This window comes from Callorhinus ursinus, unplaced genomic scaffold, assembly GCF_003265705.2.
Source record: "Callorhinus ursinus isolate GAN/ISIS: 27379988/994484 unplaced genomic scaffold, GSC_fseal_2.0 scaffold13, whole genome shotgun sequence".
Lineage (NCBI taxonomy): Eukaryota > Metazoa > Chordata > Mammalia > Carnivora > Otariidae > Callorhinus > Callorhinus ursinus.
In genome coordinates this window covers 48,338,852-48,345,096 of record NW_027397075.1, presented here as the reverse complement: position 1 = coordinate 48,345,096, position 6,245 = coordinate 48,338,852, and the positions used below count along the sequence as shown (strand labels likewise).

At 39.6% G+C, this 6,245-nt stretch overlaps 1 pseudogene; it reads right to left on the bottom strand.

The window, feature by feature from the left end:
- Positions 1-3,650: 3,650 nt before the first annotated feature.
- Positions 3,651-4,662, bottom strand: LOC112828767 (small ribosomal subunit protein eS4, X isoform-like; annotated as a pseudogene).
- Positions 4,663-6,245: the final 1,583 nt, after the last annotated feature.

Genomic DNA, 6,245 nt, shown 5'->3' with positions numbered 1-6,245 from the left:
CCAATGTGCATTGGCAAAGCAGTTGAGAGTTCCCGTATTTTTATATAACAGGCAAAGCCACTTTTCATTTAAAGGGACAATTTTAAATAACTGTGACCAGAATTCCAATTAGGCTGCCTCTGTCCCTCCCTGCAGAAAGTGGGGTACCGCTGTCTAGAACTTCTACCAAGAAGGATAGAGAGTCTGAAATGAAAACTTGTAAACTTTGACTCCAGTGTCTCTCATCTACCCTTCTCAGCAGTTCTCCTGTACTCTCCAGTGTTTAGTTTATTCCTCAGTTATAACGTGAGTTTATATCCGTATCACACAATACATGGAGAGCTCCTTGAAACAAAGATGAACTTCGCCAATCTTTGTTCTGACCAATGTAATTGAGCCATGATGTAATTAGTGAGTTCCCAGGGGGCTTGAGAGTAATGGAAGTATATACCACAACAGAGAAAGCATGGTGATGGAAGTCTACAGACTGGCTGGGAAAACAGTCCAGGAGATAACAGAAAAATCTCTATGCCTGACAACAACAAAAGAATCTATCAAATGCAGAGGAAGACAATGCCGCATATGAGAGGGAGGCGTGGAAATGGTATCATGCAAAGACAGAAATTACATTTTTTTCCTTTTATTAAGACTATCACGGATAGGTGACATTCTTCAGAAAGCTAAGGACCCCTCAAACATGGGAGAGTTACCTATGAGTCCTGGAAGGTACTGGGAACCAGAATGGCCAAGCAGGGATGCCTCATCAATACCAAACAATTAGCACCCACAGGAGAAATTGAACGTGGAGGTAACTTCACCTGCTCTGGCACCATGAGTGAAATATTTAAAACAGGGGGAATTTGCAGCAAGAGAAATTTCAGCTTCTATAACCCAATGACTGGGGTATTATTCATTATATTTAATTTCTGCTAGCAAAAATTCTTTTCTAATAAACTTACAGGAAGAGGGTTGTGAGGGTCATATCCACTGGAAGGACCTGTCCTTTATTATAGAAATCTCCCCCCGAGTGCTAGGAGAAGGGAGACAATCTGCCACAGTGAGATCATAGTCCACTCATCTTTGTGACCGGGGGGAAAGGATGCACAGACGTGGGTGTTGCTCTCAACTGTGGCTAACTCAATAGGCATTTATAAATGTCTGTGGAATTGGGTTATGTCCTTCTAAATGCCCAAAGTTAATATCCTTCTTTCTCATTTCCTCTTACCATCAGAGAACGGGATCTGTTACTGCACTCCCTCTCATGGAAAATAATTAAAAGCCCTTTACAACAGTCTCATTTTATTATAACAAACATTTGCTCAGAGATTAGCATATACCAGACACTGGGATAGATTCTAAGGATGGAAAAATGCTAATGATTGGCACTTGCCCTCAAGAAACTCAATAAACACTTGGTGAATGCTTTGCTTCTTTATAATTTCTCTCCTTTCAGCTACTTTCCTCTCTCAGTTATACACTCTAAATCTTTCTTTCTTTGTCAATAAATTATAATTCAGCTTGATCCCATCACTGAAGACTTTCCCATCTCCTCCTAATTGAGACCTGGCTTTCCTCTCCGGTTTTGCAATCCCACCAATCCCCCTCCTTTGGAGGATATTCATCCGCTCTGGCCCGTGTACCTAGAAGCCAGAAGCTGCAGTGAGAATTCATCTAATCCCTCACTACCATCTAATCCAAATCACTACTCTTCCACATTCATGTAAACTTTCTCCTTTGAAGACCATGATCAATAGAAATAGCACTCTACTCTCCTTCATTTCTTAAAATAGATTTAGGGAAATTTTTATTCAGTTTTGAAAAAGTTGAGGTGTTTGTGGGACATCACAAAGAAATATTGAGTGGGCAGGTGGATACACACAGGTGTAGAGCCCAAAAGACACATCTGGGTAGAGCCAGAGATTGAAAATCAACAATTTACAGACTTCAGAGGAGGCTGAGAAGGAGGAGTTTGGAAGCAGGGATAACTCCGAGAAGCAGTTTTCTAGAAGCCCAGACAAAGTCTTTTTTTTTTTTTAAGATTTTATTTATTTATTTGACAGATAGATAGCACAAGTAGGCAGAGTGGCAGGCGGAAGGAGAGGGAGAAGCAGGCTCTCCGCCGAGGAGGGAGCCAGACATGGGGCTCAATCCCAGGACATCATGACGCAAGCCAAAGCAGCTGCTTAACCAACTGAGCCACCCAGGCACCCCAACCAGAGAAAGTCTTTAAGTGGGAGAAATGAAGAACACCATCATACGCTATATATTGTAAACACTGGAAAATGTCCACTGGATCTAATGATTCATTGGTGATTTGAGACTTTAGTAGATACATTTTCAATGGAATACTGGGGAAGAAGCCAAATTACAACGGGTTTAAAGAGTAAGTAGAGGGACGCCTGGGTGGCTCAGTTGGTTAAGCGACTGCCTTCGGCTCAAGTCATGATCCCGGAGTCCTGGGATCAAGTCCTGCATCAGGATCCCTGCTCAGCAGGGAATCTGCTTCTCCCTCTGACCCACCCCCCTCTCATGTTCTCTCTCTCTCTCTCAAATGAATAAATAAAATCTTTAAAAAAAAAGAGTAAGTGGAAACTTACAATCAAGATGGTAGATTGAGCTAAAGAGAGGTGAGTACTGCCTTTTACACTAAACATAGAAATGACAGGGAAAAATTGTTTTTAAACATATCTTTAATATATTGTCCAGCTCAAAAGCAAAAAGGGGAAAATTTCAGAAGTCAAAAATAGGAAGGAATCCACAGCAATTAGTGGGAATCTAAGGGAGGCGGGGGAGGCTTGTAACCCAAAAAGAAATGCACCTTACAGGCTGCAGTTTTAGTATTTGTGCAATGGTATAAGCTGAGGACACAGGCTCTGTGCATAGTGAGGAAACTGGAACTGGATTTCTGGTGAAGCCAGAAGCTTGGAAAATTAGGACCTACCAGCCCCAGCTCTCAGCTTGCCCAGAACATGGGTGGAAACAGTTGATCCTCAGGAATCAGAACACCTAGACAAGACAGTCCAGATATTTGGGGTGGAATTCTCCCAGATGCCCTCACAGTGTGGCAACTCTGCCAAGAAATTTATATAGAAATCTCACATAGCCCTGTCAGAAACAAATAATAAACTGCCCCCATAGGAAAAACTTATACCAAACAGTACACCTTAAGGTCCAACTGATAACAATTCCCCCCATGAGTGAGCATACAGACATAAATACAAATTACACCAAATTGAGTTTTCCAAAATTAAATTCTCAAACTAAAAAGGCTGCATAAAGGGAAACAAACAAATCCAGACATATTGCAGTGAAACTTCAGAACATAAAAGGAAAAGATAATCTTAAAAACTATAATAGGAAAAAATAGATTAGCTACAAAAATGAAAATGACGCTGCCATTAGAGATCTCAACATGAACAAGAGAGTCAGAAACAATGGAACACCTGATGAATTCCCATATATACCCAACAGAATTGGCTAAAATAAAAAAGACTGACAACACAACATGTTGGCAAGGATGTGGAGCCATCAGAACTCTCATACGTTGTTGTGGAAATGTAAAATAATAAAAACCACTTTGGAAGATAGCCTGGCAGTTTCTTTTTTTGTTATTGTTATCATGCTGTATTGTCTTTAGTTAAGGATTTCCAATCACATCACACAGAGAGTTTTTACCCACTGCTCTGTTTGGCCACTAGTCTCTTGTCTCTCTCTCTTCAGCAATGGTAAGGTGGATAACCTTTCCATGGGGAAGAGAAATCCATGGCTTGTTGCCTTTGCCAATAACAAAAATGTTGGAAAGCCAGGTGGCAAAGCTGTTGCCATTGGCATCTTTCATGTGAACTACATCAAGAGAACAAAGGTATCTCTCTCAATTGGTGATCACACCAATTCTTCCCAGGTTAGCACCTCAGGTCACCATGCACAGATTACCGGTGTCAAACTTGATGAAATCAGTAATCTTTCTAGTCTCCAAATCAATCTGAATTGTGTCGTTCACTCTGATGAGGGGATCAGGATAGCAGATGGCGTGAGCATCGTGGGTCACCAGATGGGGAATTCCTTTTGTTCCCACAAAGATCTTTCTCACTTTGTGGGGCGCCTGGGTGGCTCAGTCGGTTAAGCATCTATCTTTGGCTCAGGTCATGATCCCAGGGTCCTGGGATGGAGCCCTGCATCGGGCTCCCTGCTCAGTGGGGAGCCTGCTTCTCTCTCTCCCTCTGCCTGCTCCTCCTGCTCATGCTCTCTCTCTCTGTGTGTGTCAAATAAATAGATAAAATCTAAAAAAAAAAAAAAGATCTTTCTCACTTTGTGCGTGCAACTTATACCTAACCTCCTCAGGTATAATCTGAAGAGCAAAGCAACCCTTGGTATCATAGATCAGATGGAAATTCTCCCCAGTCTTGTCAATGCTGATGATATCCCTAAAACCAGCAGGGTAGGTTATATCAGTTTGGACCTTGCCATCAATCTTAATAAAACGCTGCATACAGATCTTCTTTACTTAATCTCCTGTTAGGGCATACTTAAGTCTGTTCCTTAGGAAGAGATGAGAGGGAGACATTCTCTCAGCTTATGGGGATTAGTAAGTGGATGGAGGGCAGACACACTGGCCAGTTTATCCAGCTTCCAATGCTTTGAATCTGCTACATGCTTCAGATGCTTCTTGGGACCATGAGCCATGGCTGCTTTAGGCATGAAAAGAGGACCACCTAGTTTGACAGTTTCTGATCATACTAAACATTCACCTACCCTACAACCCAGAAATTCCATATATGTCCCCAAAAAGATTTGTTCATATCAGCTTCATTCATAATAGTTAAAACCTAAAAACAGCATGTGTCCATCACCGGCAGAATAGGTACATTCATACAATAGAATATTATTCACTAATAAAATGAGGCAAACTACAGATGAATGGATGAGTCTCAAAAATATTGCTGAATGAAAAACCTTTAGACAAAAGAAAACATGGTGTATGACTTCATTCATACAAAATTCTAGAACAAGCAGATGAAATTATGGTGAAAAAGAAATCAGAACAGTGTTTTTCTCTTAAGAGGGATTCTGGAGATTGCTTGCGAAGGGGCATGACGGAACTTTCTGGAGTATGGCACCATTCTATATCTTGATAAGAGTATAGGTTATACAGGTACATGTATTTGTCACAACTCATAAAATGATACATTTGAGTTTTATGCAGTGTATATTTTATTTCAAAAAAGGAATTCTAAACACATATTGAATCCTAGCTAATCATATTCAGTCTAAGCTTTTAAGGATGAAGTATATGGATGTCTACAACTTATTTTAAAATGCATCAAAAAATAAGATGGAGAAATAAATAAGTGGATGTAGGATAAAACAAATACTGCACAATGTTAACAAATATAGAATCTAGGTGGTTAGGATATAGGTGTTTACTGTAAAAGTCTGTCAACTGTTCTATATATTTGAATTATTTTCCTATCCATCTGAACTATTAACTTTAAAAGGAGGATAAAATAAGGCATTTTCAGATACAGAAAGGATAAAACTGATAGACATTTGCTGAAAGAAATGATTAAGAATATACTACAGCAGAAAAGAAAATGAGCTAAAGAGAGATGTGGAGCACACGATACAATGGTAAACAGAGAAACTGGTAAAAACGTGTTAGTAAACTTCAATAAATATTGACTCCTAAAAATAATGAGGACATTAACAGATAAATTGGAAGAGTGCTAACAACATGGTGATACTGAAATACTTGACAACAGTGAAATGAATATTGGAAATTGAAGTGTTCTAAAGTCCTTATTTAGACATAGTAAGAATCTGTTAAATTTTAGACTTTGTTAGAAATATTTACAACTTTCGGGGTGCCTGGGTGGCTCAGTCAGTTAAATGTCTGCCTTCAGCTCAGGTCATGATCTCAGGGTCCTGGGATCAAGCCCCGCATCGGGCTCTCTGCTCAGCAGAGAGCCTGCTTCTCCTTCTCCCCCCACTGCTCCCCCTGATTGTGCTCTCTCTCTCTGTCAAATAAAGAAATAAATAAAATCTTTAAGAAAAATTTACAACTTTCAAATCAGCAAAAGGAAATTGGAATGGGGATAAAGAAAATACAATCAAACTAAAATATGCCATGAAAAGAGGAAAAAAAGATGTAAAGAATAAATATGGTAGACATAAAATACATTAAAAGTGGCAGAAACATACCCAAATAGATCAGTAATCACAATAAATATAAATGGAATAAATTTGCTTATTAAAAGAAACTTTTAGAT